Raw genomic sequence first — 16,622 nt, 5'->3', positions numbered from 1 at the left:
TGCTAGTCTCTCCTCTTGTTGTCGACGATTCCCCCCGAGCTCGTTTATCTGTGTGCCTGGCTTCCATATCTATTCTGGTCCATCCTATTTCTCTGGTCATCCACATCCAACCTGCATTACATGTCTCTACTGAGCTTTGTTTACATTCTGCCATCCTTTACAATAATCTGCTATTGTACTTGTGCCTCTGGTTCCCGTGACTTTTTGTGAAACGTTGCATTTCACATGTTAGTAAATGCATTAATTATTGCTAACTAATACATCCTTACTGTATAGTGTTACCGTGACTTCCATTTACATTTTTAAAAATACTGTATAGCCTGAGTTGGTCGTTTAAATAATGGTACAAGAAAATGGTAATGAACTGCCAATAACTTTTCGAGTAATTGTACACATATATTTCTATATATTGTTTCAAACTAATAAATATGCCACTAAACGTTACTTTGTTAAACTGTAGAGATAAATTTTCAACATTAAAATTGTTGGAGCACAGATCAAGGTCCTATAATCCAATTCAACATCATAAATACTGAATACAACACACAAGTAACGGTTAATTAATCCATATTTCAAATAAACATGATTTGGCCTCCTAGATGAAAGGACATCTCTCCTCTGTTGATATGTTTATTGGCATGAGGGAGGGATAACACTCATGTGATTCACAGCGATAGCAAACCACAATCACCAAGTCAAGTGCAGATTAACATTTTTTGTTTCTCATTTAGGCGATGGCTCGGTGGCTCAGTGGTTAGTCACTGGGTTACTGGTTCAAGTCCCAGCTGGGTCAGTTGGTGTCTCTATGTGGAGTTTGCATGTTCTCCCTGTGTTCGGGTTTCCTCTTAGTGCTCCGGTTTCCCCCAAAGTCCAAAGACGTGCTATAGTTTAATTGAATAAGTTAAATTGGCCGTAGTGTATGAGTACTGGGTTGTAGCTGGAAGGGCATCCTCTGTATAAAACGTATGGTGGTTAAGTTGGCGGTTCATTCCACTGTGGCAACCCCAGATGAATAAAAAGACTAAGCCTAAGGAAATAAATGTATGAATGTTTCTCATTTAAGAGGCTGTTTCACAATACATAACATTTGTTGAAAAACAATCTAAATGACTTTGTTTACTGTAATTTTGAATTACAATGCAATTTAAAATATAGGTATTATCACCTGCCGAAATTTACACTGACAACTTTATAACTATAAATGTTTCTTCTATTGCACATTTTAATCTGTGAATTGAGCATCTACACTCTCAGAAATAAAGGTATGAGAGCTGTCACTGGGGTGGTACCTTTTCAAAAGGTACACAGTTGTACTTGAAGGGTACATATTGGTACCTCAGAAATATACATTAGTACCTACAAATTTTAGGAGGAACACTTCTGTACTTTCCAGGTACCAATATGTACCCTTGAGGTATAATATGGACTTTTTAGGTACAAATTTGTACCTTTTGAAAAGGTATCACCCCAGTGACAACTCGTGTACTTTTATTTCTAAGAGTGTAGGAATAACATAATTACTATTTGAAAATTGATTTCCAGACTTTTTTTTAATAACACAGTCTTCATGTGCTAACTGGCGTCTGGAATCTTTCAGCTCTGTCACTTCACTGTCTGAGAATTCAGAGGATGTGGGAGCAAACTTGCTAATAAAACCCCTCCTACTCTTCTTAATTTGTCAATGTCATCCTCTGTCACACTAATGTCGCTTTTTCTCTGGAGCTTTTCTTTCTCTTTGTAGACTTGAGGCTGCTCATAAATCTGGAGTTCAGATTGACTGATGGATATATAAGACTGATGTTTTTGTGTGTGAGACTGGGGGGGGAAAGTGCACGCTCAGCACAATTTACATTGATGATTTACTCCACCACTGCTTATTCCATCTTATATTAAAGATAAATGAATTACAGTCAAGTAAATCAATGATAAAAAAACTATTTCAACAAAAATGATACATTAATGGTTTTACAGTATATGTGATTACCATGCATGTAGTATAACATTTGGTGCGTTCTGTTACAACCTAGTTTCATTTAATGTATTAAATGTCTTAAGGATTAGTATATTTTAGCATGAATAGCTATCTGGCAGCATGATGGCTTAGTGGTTAGCACTGTTGCCTCAAAGCAAAAAGGTCACTGGTTTGATTCTCGGCTGGGTCAGTTGGGATTTCTGTGTGGAGTTTGCATTATCTCCCTATGTTGGCGAGGGTTTCCAATTGCTCCGGTTTCCCCCACAGTCCACAGACATGCGTTATAGGTAAACTAAATAAACTAAAAATGCCATTGTGAATGAGTGTGTATGGATGTTTTCTAGTACTAAGTTGAAGGAAAATAATTGAATAGCTAGAATTATGACACTCACAATTAAAACCACTCTTACCTACTCCAATAAATAAATGTCTTACAATTCTAGTATAGCGCTTTATTTAGTAGATAACTAAAATTTCTGAACATCACACCAGTCAAAAATAAGCAGGAAAAATATGGGCAATTGCTTTGAAAGACTTGAGCACATCACTATAACATAGCTGTTATGATGACATAACTGAATGTTGCAGAATGAGTTTCTGATAAAGAAAACTGGTAAAGTAATAAACTGATAAAGTTCTACAGCAGAAAAAATAACTACACTACACACTACTGCCCATTTTGACGGCAGATATAGAACTCTATTTTAACAATCTAGTCACAAAGTCTAAGGTCCCTATCATACACCCAGCACAATAAGGCGCAAGATGGGTTTGGCCTGATTTGTTGCTGTTTTCAGACCAACGCAACCCTACTTTTCACATTTTCTGACACAGTGTTTAAATAGCAAATTAATTTGATATAACTCAGTTTTTTTTATTTATTTCTTTGCTGGAAATTAGAACTGAATTTAGAAATAGTTTTAAAACAAATCTTTGCACTTAACAAACTAAATTTAATATGTAGGCTAATGGATGTCTTCAGTGGAGTGCATATAACACCGTCTCCTTATCCACGTAAGTAAAGGAGCAAAGTAATGAGTAAAAGTAAAGTAAAGAGATAGTAAAGAGATGCCAAATGGAGGAGGCTCGTTCTTTATTCTCGCTGCAGATGCTCTGTTTAACTATTTTCTTGCTAGTGAAGCATTCGGTTTTTCCACTTACAAAGTCTGCCCTGGTAATAGCAAAAAAACTGTTGCGCTGGTCTGAAAATAGCAACAAATCATGCCAAACAGGTCTTGCACCTTATTGTAGTGGGTGTATAATAGAGCCTCTAATGTTTCTGGACACAAATAAACGACAGTGAACTTGCGTGTCAATATGCTCCAAAATGACAGAGCTGGACTGATGATCAATTCAAGTTGCAGTGTTGAACTGATTGCCCATTGAGATTCTCAGCATTATCCTGTCCTCTTGTGCATTTGTCTTTTGTGGACAAACACCCCTTTTGGGGTACTTGAATGAGTTAATGACAGATTTTCAAAGACCAACTTCTGAAAGGGTTATCCCTTTGCTGCTCATCTAAGCAACCTGCTGTCAAAGGGTTTGCACTAATACACTGATTCAGCATTTATATGAAATGCTTTAAATCAAGATGTTGTAGTGTTGCAATGAGAGTGAACATCAAAACTTACAGTCGCAAAAGACATTCGAGAGGAATCTTTACATCTAAACTCACTGTCTAACTGCACATACCCGTGTAATATTCTAACAAACTCTATCCAAAGTTATCATAGAGAATCATTCGACCTCACCAAACCTCCCCCATAAGCTTCAGTTTTATATACAGTAAATGTGTCTCATAATATGGTCCAGTTAATTATCATCCATCCAAAAAGAACCATGAGTTCATCCATCAGGATTACACAGAACTAGGCAAAATCAAGCAAATTTGTTTAGATAATTTCCCCTTCCTATTAAAATGCATGCATGCAGTACAGTAAGAAAATGAGAACGGAAAAATTGAGCTTTCTCGTTTAGATTCTGCTGCTATTCTGAGTGATCTGGAAAGGATCCTGAGGGTCATTTAACTAGTGTTGAGCTCCAATACAGTCTCCTCTTCTGCCCTGTGAAGGACCTCAGGCTCAGTGTCCACGTCTAATCAACTGTGTGTGTGTGTGCTCAGCTACAATTATGCAGTTATGCAAATTACTGTATAGTTTATCCAGCTGGAAGCATCAGATGTGCCTCTATTCTTTGGTTTGTGTTCATGTATCATCATGTCCACCTTAGATCATTGGAGTTGAAGAAATAAGGGTGTACAATGAGCCAGTTAGTGCTTAAAAAATAACCCCTGAATTTGAGATCTTATATCATGAGGTATGGACATGAAATTCATTTTTCTTCAGCTTAGTTCCTTATTTATCAGGGGTCGCCACAGCGGGATGAACCGCCAACTATTCTGCATATGTTTTATGCAGTGGATGCCCTTTCAGCTTCCAGTCACAACCCAGTACTGGGAAACATCCATACACTCTCATTCTTTCTCACACACACACAAACATGGGGAACCCCACACGAACACGGGAGAACATGCAAACTCCACAAAGAAATGGCCCCTGGCCTAGCCAGGTCTCGAACCAGTGACCTTTTTGCTGTGAGGTGACAGTGCGTACCACTGATCCACATTGTTGCTTGGACATGAAGTATTTCATAAAATTATTAAAGGGCATTATTGGACTAATTGAATACGTTGCACACTTTGATTTCAGAAATGACTGAATTATTTATTTATGCATGATGTAATGTCTGAATTTGGACCACTTCACAACCTTGCTTCATTTATTAAATACAGAAGCATGATTATGCAAATTAGTTCCACCTCTATTCAGAAGCAGAATCTGTGAACATGCTCCACAGAGTTGGTAGGATTGTTTATGTAAGGAAACAAGAGGAACTTGCCTTTAAAAAAACATTATTATTTATTTATTTATTTAATTTTGATGATTGTTCAGTTTTTTTCAGAGACATGCTTGAAATTGTATAAAGTGAACATTTGAAAGTGTAGTGTCATACCACGTTTATCTGAATTTTTAGGGACATTCCCAAGTCTACCTTCTAAACCAAACCTTCCACTCCTTGGAAAAGCTCTCATTCTATATGATTTATAAGCATTTAAAAAATTGACATACTGTTGCCACCTTCTCCTTGAAATATCTTTGTCATACTCATGCCATTATACAAATTTGCGTCTTGATGTTACAAGACCTGCACAAACTGAAAAAAATATTTATTTGAATCAAGAAAGTCCTTTTTGGCACTGTTTTTGCATAAGCATGAGTTATACATTTAAAGGAATTTAATTTGATTCATTGTTCCCCAATGGGACATTTTTTTTTTAAATAAAATGTTGTAAAATGTAAACAACTTATAAAAAACATCCCATAATGTAAATAAGTTGTCCTTTAATAAGAATATGTCAATAACTCAATTCAACTCAACTCAATTTTGATAAAAATGATTTGGGCATAACTGAGAAAATGCATCTTCACAATCTGTCCCAATTAAAATAAACTACTCAAGTCAATCATGCTCTTCATTAATTCAAATTTGGCTTTAGTCCCTTCATTATGCTCTTATAAATTATATATTTTCACTTCTTATTCTATAAACGTCTCAATAAAGATATAGATCATATCAAGCAATTGCACATGAGATCTCGCTTTGTGCTGTGTGTTTGGTTAGTTTTTGCTCTTTATAGAGAGCCAAGGCATGAAGGCTACGTTTCTTTGTGTTCACTGTGCTCATGCAGGGATGCTGTATGACATTAATTCATCACAGGAAAAGCTGCTGATGAGAGTCAGACATTCAATTTGTTACAGCTGTACAAAAAGAGAGAGAAAGGCCATTTTTTAGGACCCCAATCACTCTAGAGCCTCTAGAAGTCCATATAAATGCACTGCAGAGCGGAGGCATGTGAATGTTTTCATTGGGTTTTATTTTTAATGATACAGAGCAGATGTTTGCATGTGCATGTGTTCATTTTAGAGAGGAAGAAGAGGGAAAAAAAAACTTCACAGAGAGACGTAAAGCTGTCCATCAGAAAATGACCACTGCAATGCGCTGGAGTGTTGGCCAAAGCATACGATAACCAAATTACTCACAACTACAGCAAAACAGATGAGTAAAGCATGTTTTTTATTGGGTCTGTGGACTCGGCGGAATGTTAAATACGATTAAACCTCAAGTAGTGTTTATGTGAGCATCTGCATGTCCAGACCATTGCTCAAACTGACATAAAAAAGCTTGTGCCACCCAGAAATGTCAATCACTCCATTTGCTTTGATGCTAAAAGATGATTGTCCGTTCAGCTTCACACAGCAGACTGCTCCGCACCGACGTTACGAAAACAGACTCTGGGTGACGGAGACAAAAGCATACTTGCTTGAATGAAAAGTGGCGCCACATTAGCTTTACACAAGTTTTGTTTTATTAAACAAAGCATGAAATCCACCAAAAATCAGCAATATCATATGACAAATGGAAAACAAAGGCCTTGGCAGGACTGAAAGGAGCAAACCTGATGGAAGACACCAGTTTTGCATTTGTGTGTGGGAGTTTTTTAGAGCCACTCCAGAATAACGTTAGTCAAGTTTACACCAGCACTGTGAAAGTGGGTTTAAAACAGTTGCTTTCCAAGTTATGTGTAAGTAATATAAAACATTTTACATGTTAACTCACGCTAATATTAGGAAATTCAAAAACTATTGCTAATCTTTGTTACCGATGTTTTCTATAAAAGAAAATTCTGGTAGTTTCAGATGAAATATTTATCATTTCTATTATGTTTACCAGGCTCATAACCAGGGTGGGTTTAGGGGTTTGAAAGACCCACCCCTCACTAACAAAGGTCCAGAATTTGTCCCATACATGAGCTTATTTGTCCAAATTTGACCACTATGCCAACAAAATTTGTTAAAATAACTCATCGAAAAAGGCTTCAAGACTTAGAAGAATCTGACATAAGCGAAGTCATCTTTCATACTGACTGACTGTATTGTTGTTATAGCGAAACATTTTACAATGAACTTTTATTCTAAATCATGAGACTTGTTCTTGAAAGTAAAAACGACCAATGAAAAGGTGTGAAGCACAAAAGTAACTTTTGAAGCTTATAAAAGTTAAATTTAATACCAATCAGGTGTGTTATGAATTTTCAAATGTACTTTTTACAAGCTAGATTAGAAAAATCAGGAATCTCTGCATTATTATTATTATTATTTACATTTTTATCATTCAAGTGGCCAAATTCTGACAAGAATAAGCTGGTCATGTAAAAATATTAATAAAAAACTAAATATATTTGAACTTTTTCAAATTGATATATCTCAATTAGTTTGTTAACAAGTCAAAAATATAAAACTAGTTCACTGTTAAAAAATATTAAAAATTTCTGAAACCATGATGAATTAACTTGAGATGGAAAGTACGTCAATGTATAAATATTAGATTTCAGTTTTACATTAATATTTAATGTAATTAAAATATATATTTTAGATATTCCAAAAGATGTTGCCATGTAAATGTATTTTCAATGTTGTTAGCTACTGTAATATTTTGTAAACAATATGAAGCTAACAATTTTTCAGAACTGCTATACTAGTGTGCTAAAATATCTAAAAATCATGTACACAAATTTACAGTACACACATACACACACACGCACACAAAAACAAGTGATGCTAAAAATGAACAAAAGTTTACTGCCACTCTTGATTTATGAGACTTTTGGACAAAGAAAGAAAAAAGGAGAAGAGGAAGAGGAGAGTGCCACGTGGATGAGGGAAATGACGTTTTTATACGCATCTCTTAAGACATCCAATGAGAGGAAAAGCTAGCAAATATGCTTTTAGCTCAAAGCGCTCTGCTAAGCCAATAAAGTTTCAGCAGTAAACGTGGCACTTATTACTGCAACCAGACCAGATAACAAATCTCCACCATGCTTTCATTTATCCACGTTTACAAAATGACAGCCTTAAAGAGATCTCATCCTCACATCGCACATCAAAATGTGACAGAATTTGAGATCATTAGGAATGAATGTGAAGGCGAATACAGCGCAAATCACAGCTGCATTAATACATGCTTGTATGGATAAAACGGTTTCCTTCAGAGCTCTTAAACGTCTGAGAATGTCTATGATCTGCACTCTTATTGTTCTGTTACGAAGCTCAGCATATTCGCCAACATCCTACAACTGCTGTCCTCCATCATGAACACTGAAGCACAAAGACACACACTGCTCTACAAAGCATTTTACTGTATCCTCTGAAGAGCTGTTTTTGGTGAGGACGTCCGGTGAAGAAGATTTTCAGGAAATTTGTAGTGATGCAGCAGGTCCTCCTGTAATGAATGTGGCAGACAGACCTCAGCTTCTGTCTGGACAAACTCTCAGGTTGGGAGATCTGTGCACAATCCTGAACTTTACTCTTAAAGGGATAGGCTAGTTCATCCAAAGAAAAAAAATACTTCAGCTCATTTACTCTTCTGTACACTCTTAGAAATAAAGTTATGCGAGTTGTTATACTTAATAGGTCCATATTAGTACCTCAAACGCATATATTAGTACCTAAATATTTTATAAGGAGCACTTTTGTACTTTTTAGGTACCAATATGTACCCTTGAGGTATTAATATGGACCTTTTAGGTACAAATTTGTATCTTTTGAAAAGGTACATTGACAGTTTGCGTACCTTTGTTTCTAAAAGAGTAGAGCATTAAAGACTTTTTAGCTGAATCTGTGGTGTATTTCATTCAATGCAAGTCAAATTGTTTTGAGATTAAAAATGTAACACATTCAGAGTGAATCAAAATGAATCCCTGTGGCTCCTGAAGCAAACTGTCAGTTTGTGCAAGACATTGATATTATTTAGAAAATTATGAACTTTTAGTTGCAGCCTGGGCAAACGGGTCTCGACACACACACAAGTGTAGTGAGTATGAGCTTTCGTTCGTTTGATGATGTATGCCATGCTCTCAGACATGAGTGAGGATGCACATTTTTGTCAAAATACTGTAGTTCTTACCTGTGACTGTGGCAACTGCTATAAATTACGCTTGCAGGCATGACTACATTCCTGCACCAAGAACTGTTTGCTCAGGCTGCAGATTAAGCTAATAATATTGTAAATGATGTTCAATTTCCTACACAGACACAGATCGTTTCCCTTCAAAAGACAACAGTGTGTTGCCAAGAGTCATGGCTATTGATTTGAACTTGTTTGTATGTTTATTTTCAATAAAAATTTTTTATATATAGGCGGCATAGTGGCTCAGTGGTTAGGACTGTCGTCTCTCAGCAAGAACGTTGCTGGTTCGAGTCCCGACTCCACAGTGGCCGAGAGAGCTTAACGTGCTGCAATTTAAGAAAACACATGCAATTACAAAAGATGCCAACAAATTGAGAAGATCTTCATCAGTTTGACATTACATATACTGCACAATACATACAAATTACGAAAATGCCTGCATGTTCTCACAACACAAACAATTTACGAAAACGTGCTGCAATTTCTCACAACACTTTCAAATAGCATAGAACACAATAAACATTTTTCAAGGGACCCTAAAACGTGACAGACTGGGCTATTTAGGTTATGGTTATTCAGGCTAATAAGATACAAAAGCCAGGGAAATCAGAATGTTAAAATAAGCAAGCCAAAAAAAAAATGATGTTGTTGCAAGAGTTGTGGGAAAATGCAGTTAGTTTCCGTAATGTGCATTGTAATGATTTTCAGCATGTGTGCTGTCAAACGGATGAAGATCTTTTCTTAATTTTCTGGTGTTTTTCGTAATTGCATATGTTTTCTTAAATTTGCAGCAGGTTAAGCTTTCTCGGCCACCGTATGGCTGGGTCAGTTGGCATTTTGCATTTTCTCCCTGTGTTGGCATGGGTTTCCTCCAGGTGCTCCAGTTTCCCCCACAGCCCAAAGATATGCTCTATAGGTGAATTAGATTAATTAAGTTGACTGTAGTGTACGTGTGAATGTGAGAGTGTGGGTGTTTCCCAGCACTGGGTTGTGGCTGGAAGGGCATCTACTGTGTAAAACATATACTGGAATAGTTGGCGGTTTATTCCGCTTGCTGACCCCTAATCAATAAGGATCAAAGGCAAAGGAAAATTTATAAATGAATGTTCATATATAAATCTCCAAGTTCTATGAATTCATCTTAAAATCTTTAATGTTCTACTGAAGCAAAAAATCAATGTTGGATGAGCTGCGGGTAAGTAAATGAACAGGATTTTAAAAACATTTTTGTATGATCTATTTCTTATTTTAATAATTATTTTTAGGGGTTTTCACCTTCATTTGGAAAGGACAGTAGAGGTTGCAGACAGGAAAGTATTGGGAGCAGAGAGAGGGGAAGGATCATCAAAGGACCTTAAGTCAGGAATCGAACTCGGGTCAGCAGGAGCACCATGGTGCTATATGTTGGCACACTTAACCACTAGGCTATTGATGCTGACTGAATGAACTATTTCTTTAACGAACATTTGCCGTTTCAGTGTTGCAAATGAATGCTTCACCCAAATATGATGAACCTTTTGTAACGTTCTTATACTTTGACATAATTAAGACAAATACTGATAATTTGCAAACATTTTGTTTTATTTTATTCATTTTAGTTTTATCATAACTTGGTTTTTCATCCTTTTTACTTTATATCCCAATTTCTAATGTTTAAACTCAAATGACTTCAATGATTTTTTAAATCTTCAGCATTATTTTTCACAACCGCAATTTTCTTATAATTTTGGTTAATTGTGACTAGCTATTAAATGTGCAACACTTTCTGACAACATAAACCAGAATTAAAGTTTTATTACACTCTAGTGACATATTTCTGATAAATTTATTATACTTTTTACTTAGCTCAGTTTGTCCTACTTAGACATCGTTGTTACAATTTTTGATAATTTGCAACATTATTTTTTAGTTTTCTCATAGTTTTATTTCTCATAATTGTCACTTCTCATATTTTATATCCCATGACTATTATTTTTTATAATTGCAACTTCCTCATAACTTCTTCTACCTGATTTCATATGTGGAGCATTTTCAGAGAGCTGCAGCATTCATTTTTCATAATTGTAACATTCTTACAATGCTATTTTTATTGTTTAGACTTTATACCACATTATTTGTCACTTGTTATCTCTTAGGTACAACTCTGTTTCTGACGTCAGTTACATTATTTCTCATAATTGCTATAACAATAATAATTTCTCTTAATCATCTAAAAGTTGTATAGTAAGTGCAACTTTATTTATAGAAACCCACTCTATTTTTCAGTTTTTCTAATATTATTACACATAATTCATAATTATCCAAGACTTCATAAATCTAACTTTTTATCAGACTACAACAACTACCTTTTTTAAAATATATATTTTTTTATTTACCATTTGTCAAAATGGCAACTTGATTTCGCATAATTAAAACGTTATATATTATAAAACCCATTGTACATTTTCACAACTATGACTATAACCTTATTTTTCCTACTTGCAACATTCCTATAATTGCAAATTTACATCTCACAGTTTTGACTTCATATCTTAGTTTATTAAGTTTTGCATCTCTTGTAATTGTAATTTATCTCAAAAAGTGACTTTGTCTTATGTTAAAATTGCATTGTGTCTCTCTGCCCATTTAAGAGCACTTCAATGATTTCAAAGCTGTGAGAATCATTAATTATTTTTCTTCAAGAGCCAGAATGATAAACAGTTCCTTTCTGTATAGTGTGTGTGTAGGATACGGCTCCTGCATCTGCTGTAAACACACAGTGACCGCTTCACACCAGATGAGCTGCTTGATGAGCGAAGGGCGAGGAGATTTCATATGTTGTCCAGATCTGTGAGCTAGATTCAGAGGGAGGGCTATTATTCATCGATGTGGTATTTATGAGAGGAAGGAAAAGGTCTTTGATAGAAAAACTCTGCTCTGCTCTTCTCTACCACTTATACTCATGTTCCTGGAAGCTCTCCTTTGCTCCCACCCAGTGTTTGAATGTCTCTCTAGTGTCCAGGCTTTGCCAGTTAAAATGGGACAAAGTGATTGAGTAATATGAGGTAATATGAGGTGTACATGTTACGTAAAATATCAGCTAAATCACGTATCTGACAGAGTTGTTTAGAATTTGGTTTTAAGTCTGGTGTTTTTACCTCAAGATTACTAGCATTTTTCCTGTCAAACAGTGCTCGGTAAGTTGCCTCAAAGAAATATTCATTTACTAGTTATGAATTTTGCTATGTTTGAAAAGTAATTTATTTACTCTATAGCAGAATTACTTCACTTAGTACTATTACAAATAGATATAAATCTCTATGTAATGTATAAACAAAGAAATGTAACTTTTAACTGTTGATATTTGAGTCAAACATAGCCTTATAACTTAAATTAAGCATTTTAGTAACAAACATAAGATTTTTAAAGATTTTTATGATTCAAACATAAGATACTCAGCAAAAAACTATATATATATATATATATATATATATATATATATATATATATATATATATATATATATATATATATATATATATATATATATATATATGAGTACAGTGAACTCATTGTCATGATAAAGAAACCAGATGATTCATGCTTTATGACATGGTGTGTTTCTCTGCTCGAAGTAGCCATCAGATAATGGGTACACCGTGGTCATAATGGGGTGGGCATGGTCAGCAACAATACTCAGGTAGGCTGTGGCACTGACACCATGCTCAATTGGTACTAGTGTGCCAAGATAATATCCCCCTCACCATTACACCACCACAACCTGCCTGAACAATTGATACAAGGCTGAATGGGTCTATGCTTTTATGTTGTTGATGGCAAATTCTACCATCCGAATGTCACACCAGAGACTCATCAGACCTGGCAACGGTTTTTAAATCTTCTATTGTCCAATGTTAGTGAGCTTGTAAAAATTTTAGTTTTTCTTAGCTGACAAAAGTGTCACCCGGTGTGGTCTTCTGCTTCTGTAGCCCATCTGCCTCAAGGTTCGACATGTTGTGCGTTCAGAGATACTCTTCTGCAGACCTCAATTGTAACAAGTGGATATTTGAGTTACTGTTTCTTTTCTATTGCTGGAACTAGTCTGACCATTCTCCTTTGATCTCTGGCATCAACAAGGGATTTGCGCCAACAGAACTGCCCCTCATTGGATATTTTCTCTTTTCAGACCATTCTCTGTAAACCCTAGAGATGGTTGTGCGTGAAAATCTAAGTAGATCAGCATTTTCTGAAATACTCAAATCAGCCTGTCTGGCACAAATAACCATGCTATGTTCAAAGTGACTTAAATCACCTTTCTTCCCAATTCTGATGCTTGGTTTGAACTGCAGCAGATCATCTTGACCATGTTTACATGCCTAAATGCATTCAGTTGCTGCCATGTCATTCTGCGCACTCCCAGGGCCATTTATATCGAAGTTGATATTTACTCACTCCATTGGTGTTTCGTAACTTCTTGATATCTTGAGTTGTTAGCCCAAGATCAACTTCCAATCTGGAGGACCAGAACATACACAAATACACTATGGACAATTTAGCTTACCCAATTCACCTACAGCACACGTATTTGGATTGTGGGGGGAAAACAGAGCACCCAAAGGAAACCCACATTAACACATGAACATGAACAAGTAATAACACTTTACTACATAAAAAACTTAATTTCATTAAGTAATCTAAATAACAACAACAACAAAGCAGGTGTCATTTATTCATTTTCTTGTCAGCTTAGTCCCTTTATTAATCCGGGGTCGCCACAGCAAAATAAACCGCCAATTTATCCAGTATGTTTTTACACAGCAGATGCCCTTCCAGCCACAACCCATCCCTGGGAAACAACCACACACCCTAATACACTACAGACAATTTAGTCTACCCAATTCACCTGTACCACGTGTCTTTGGACTGTGGAGGAAACCCACGCGAACGCAGAGAGAACATGCAAACTCCACACAGGAACGCCAACTGACCCAGCCGAGACTCAAACCAGCGACCTTCTTGCTATAAGGGGACAGCACTACCTACTGCGCCGCTGCGTCGCCAGCAGGTGTCATTGTTTCAGTAATACCTTACTTTTTAAGCAAGAACGTAATCTTGTTACAGTAACTGGTTACTTTGTAAATCATTACACCCAACACTGCTGTCAGAAGAGATACAGTACAACTTCAAGAGCTTATAATGAAATCTGCTTAATATTTATCTGATGAGTTTTAAAAGAATGAGAGATTCAAACAGAATTAGCAATTTAAGTGGAAATAGAAGTAGACATGAGTTTGCACACCAAAAACAAATTTAGAACGCACCAATGCAGTCTCAGACACATGCAGTGAATAGAGCCAGTGACATCACTGCAGGGGCAGGGTTAGGTGTGGGCATTAAAAGCATGCAAGCAGTCTGAGCACGACAGTACTGACAAATGACCTTGACATAAAATGAATAATCCAGACTAGCTGTGCATTACACAATTTAAATGCACTCCATAACTGTCATTTAAAAAACAGCTTGACATGGATTGTATCACTTACATAAAATGATAGGAGTCTGTAAAAGTCCATAATAAGCAAATGTAAGTTTGATAAATAAAAAAACACACAGATACTCAGATACTACACTTTACATTTTACACAGTGTCAGTTTAGATGCAAACTCTCATTATGTGACCTAAAAACTTGCACTCCAAACTGTCATTAACATGCTTGCTAAAAACGAATGTTGTAAATAATTTACATGTTTTTTTTTGTTTTTTTTTGGACAGACCATTTACTTTGTTTTAGACTTCAATGTTTTGTAGGTACAAATTTTGTTTCCCCTGTGTATTTATTCTCAAAGAGTACCCACTTACTCAGCAAAGTAATCTTCTGTTTTAAATTGAAAAAAGGGACCTACTGTATCTTGGGTGAACAGAAGGTGAACAAACATGACAGTTCAAAAATGATCAAGACAGAAATGCACAATAAACAAAGCCTGTTTTCAGTCCTCTTAGCTTTTCCACAAAGTCCATTCTTACAAGACATGTTTGGATAGATCAGCGGGCCTCTGAGGTGATAACTTCATCTGCTCCTCGTGTCTCATCCTCAATGTCCAACTGAGTGCTTTATGGCAAACCTTGCAAACCCATCACCCTGGACAGTAAAAGCAAACTGCGGCTTTTATCTGTTTTAGGGTCTGTAAATAAAAAAAAAAAAAAAATGAAAGCAGCAACTGTGGCTCAGCTTCACATCTGTGTGGCAGATTGAGGAGAACAGAAAGGTGCTGTGAAGTAGATGGACAGCAGCGTGTCCAGCATGTGTGCAGGCTCTGTGATCAGATTACAACTTTTTTGCAAGACAATAAAAGGCACATTGAACGCAATCAGTACATATTTCCATACTATATGATTCAAGTTAAGCAAAAAGACAGGATACTGAGTGCAATTTCTGAGCTTATAACCAAACCAAATTACAGAATGATCAATTTAATTCGCTAATAGTTTCCCACAATTTTAGTGTTCATTCATTTATTCATTCATTTTCCTTTGGATTGGTCCCTTTATTCATCAGAGGTCGCCACAGCTGAATGAACCACCAACTTATCCAGCATATGTTACACAACCCTTTCAGCTGCAACCCAGTACTGTGAAACATCCATGCACACTTACACTACGGCCAATATAGTTTATTGAATTCACCTGTACTGCATGTCTTTGGACTGTGGGGGAAACCGGAGCACCTGGAGGAAACCCACACAAAGACGAGGAGAACATGCAAACTCCACACAGAAACGACAACTGGACCAGCCAGGACTCAAATCAGCAACCTTCTTGCTGTGAGGTGACAGTGCTAACCAATGAGCCACCTTGTTGCCCCATTGTTAATGTGTGCAAAAACTTTACACGCATTTCTGATGGACAAAAGTGAACAAAAAAACTACAAGGACAAAAACATGTAGGGCAGGAAGAATCCAAGAATTTAAACATTTACAGCACTATAACCTTAAATTCGCAGCATCTGAAAACTTTCCTGTGTGAACGTTGCACTACTTAAGATCTCAATGCACTGTTAAAATATCAATGTTAAAGGCATAGTTCACCCAAAAATAAACATTCTTTCATCCTTTGCTCCCTTTGACTTGTTCCAAACCAGTCTGAGTTGCTTTCTTCTGTTACACAAAAAAATTATTTTACTACTAACTTATTAGAAATATTTAATTATTACTGTAGCCATTAACATCAATAGTATAAAAAATACCATGGAAATCAATGGTTACAGGTTTCAAACATTCTTTAAAATATCTTTTTTGTTTTGTCCGGCAGACAAAACAAACTGGTTTGGAATGACTTTTCATTTTGGAGTGAACTATCCCTTTAATGTTAATGTGCTTATACACAGAATTTTGACTTTCAGGATTGTTCCCACATGTAGTTTGAATATCTTTGTTTGTTTAGTCTGGACTAATAAAACAAAAGCCCTACATTTAGCCCTGCAGTTTCATAACATTCACAGACAGATTAAAGGCTAAACCTAAACATACAGAATAAAAAGAAATGTATTTTGTGACTGAACGTATTGAACAGCATGCTCATTGTACAGTGGAGTAATAAGTATTGAACATTTTGTATTTTCATTTGGAATTAAGTCAGATGATTGGC

At 36.0% G+C, this 16,622-nt stretch overlaps 1 long non-coding RNA gene across 1 annotated transcript in view; it reads left to right on the top strand.

Annotated features, from left to right (window-relative positions):
• Positions 1 to 3,109: 3,109 nt before the first annotated feature.
• LOC141376109 (uncharacterized) overlaps positions 3,110 to 16,622 on the top strand; it is a 607,180-nt gene continuing 593,667 nt past the window's right edge. The window contains exon 1 of the long non-coding RNA XR_012385312.1: positions 3,110 to 7,241. This is a non-coding gene — a long non-coding RNA (uncharacterized lncRNA). The remainder of the gene's footprint in view (positions 7,242 to 16,622) is intronic.

This window comes from Danio rerio, chromosome 9 (genome assembly GCF_049306965.1).
Source record: "Danio rerio strain Tuebingen ecotype United States chromosome 9, GRCz12tu, whole genome shotgun sequence".
Classification (NCBI taxonomy): Eukaryota; Metazoa; Chordata; class Actinopteri; order Cypriniformes; family Danionidae; genus Danio; species Danio rerio.
This window is presented reverse-complemented; position numbering and strand designations above follow the sequence as displayed.